Raw genomic sequence first — 2,061 nt, 5'->3', positions numbered from 1 at the left:
GGGTTGCCTACCGAGGATCCCAACTTACACATAGCCCATTTCCTAGAGCCGTGTGCAACTTTTAAGATGAATGAGGTGAGTGACGATGCAATCCGTCTGAGACTTTTCCCATTTTCATTAAGATTCCGAGCAAAGACTTGGTTAATTTTTCTGCAAGCCAATTCTATTACAACATGGGAGGAACTTGCCCAGAAGTTCCTTGCAAGGTTTTTCCCTTCAGAAAAAGCTGCAAAGTTGAGAGGGGAAATTAATAATTTCTACTAGATGGAAGGGGAATCTCTATATGATGCATGGGATAGATTTAAAGAGCTGATAAGGAAGTGCCCTCATCATGGTATACAGAAGTGGATGTTGGTTCACAATTTTTACAATGGGTTAAATTGTACTACTCGTACAATATTTGATGCAGCAGCAGGGGGTGCGTTCATGAGCAAGAGTTCTAATGAAGCGTATGAATTATTAGAGGAGATGGTCATGAACAACTACCAATGGCCTACTGAGAGGGGACAGCCAAAGAAGGTGGATGGTATGATCTAATTAGATCCTATCTCAATGCTTATAGCTCAAGTGGCAGCCATAACAAAACAATTACAACAGAGCAATCTTCCATCTCAAGCCATGCAAGTTTGAAATATATGTGAGGCACATGTGAGTAACCATCCATTAAATCACTGTTCTGCCTTGGATATGAATCATATTCCAATGGAAGAAGTGTAAGCCATAGGGAATTTCCAATGGCCAGCCAATAACCCCTTTACAATGTCATACAACCAAAGGTGGAAGAACCATCCAAACTTTGGATGGAAGAATAACCAAGCCACACAACAATCTTATCAACAAACTCCACCTTGATTTTATCAACCACAAAATAGACCACTACAACAGCCAATACCCATGAAACAACTTGAAGAACATCCTAATGTATTAACTAGTTCATGATTGAAACCAGAGCATCTATCAAGAGTTTGGAGACTCAGATTGGTCGGTTGGCTACTGTAATGACAAACAGGGTCCAAGGAAATTTTCCTAGCACTTTTGAAGAAAACCCTAAAGAACAGTACTAATCCAGTACTTTGAAGAGTGAAACACAGAATGAAGAGCCAAGAAAGAATCACTCAGAGGAGATGAATTAGGAACAAAAGATACAAGGCACAACATAAAAGAAGTCTAGTGAAGACAAGGATACTGAAGGCCTTCCAGAGAAAGAAGTGGTATCACCAGTAAGTATTGAGCACCATATCAAGATCCCATATCCACAGAGGCTCTATAAGCAAAATCTAGATAAATAGTTTGTGAAGTTTTTGGTGGTGTTCAAGAAGCTACATATTAAAATCCCTTTTGTTGAAGCACTGGAACAAATGCCTAGCTATGTCAAGTTTATGAAAGAGATCCTGTCTAATAAAAGGAGGAGGAGAGACTATGAAACCATAGCATTGATAGAAGCGTGTAGTGCCATTCTGCAAATGAAGCTTCCACAAAAGTTAAGAGTTCTAGGAAGCTTTACCATACCTTGCACCATTGGGGATTTTGAGTGCAAGCATGCTTTGTGTGATCTGGGGGCAAGTATAAATTTCAAGCCATTGACGATATTCTGCATACTAAGGTTAGGTGAAGCAAGGCCCACAAAAGTGACATTACAGTTAGTGGATTGTCCAGTGAAGCACCCAAGAGGTATTATTAAAGATGTGTTGGTGAAAGTGGATAAGTTTATCTTTCCAACATATTATATTATTCTTGACATGGAGGAGGATGCAAATGTCCCAATTATTCTTGGGAGATCATTTTTACCAACAGGGCAAGCTTTGATCGATGTGCAAAAATGAGAATTATGGTTAAGAGTGATAGCTGTTATTATGTTGATATGATTGATAGAGCTGTTACGCTTAGTATTCAATGTATTCAAGGCCATGATTTATCCCAACGCAAGTGATAGTTGCAATTTTGTTGATATGATAGATATAGTTGTAGCAGGACAAAATTTGGTTGAAAATCCTCTTCAATTGAGTCTTATAGTTGATGATGTAGGTGAAGAAGATGGTGAGGAGGTTGTGGGTTATTTAA

General features: G+C 38.9%; 1 non-coding gene across 1 annotated transcript; it reads right to left on the bottom strand.

Annotated features, from left to right (window-relative positions):
* Positions 1-231: 231 nt before the first annotated feature.
* Positions 232-338, bottom strand: LOC133820772 (small nucleolar RNA R71). The gene has a single exon (XR_009887171.1). It is a non-coding gene; the product is annotated as a small nucleolar RNA R71 (small nucleolar RNA).
* Positions 339-2,061: the final 1,723 nt, after the last annotated feature.

The sequence above is a fragment of the Humulus lupulus genome, chromosome 2, assembly GCF_963169125.1.
Source record: "Humulus lupulus chromosome 2, drHumLupu1.1, whole genome shotgun sequence".
Lineage (NCBI taxonomy): Eukaryota > Viridiplantae > Streptophyta > Magnoliopsida > Rosales > Cannabaceae > Humulus > Humulus lupulus.
This window is presented reverse-complemented; position numbering and strand designations above follow the sequence as displayed.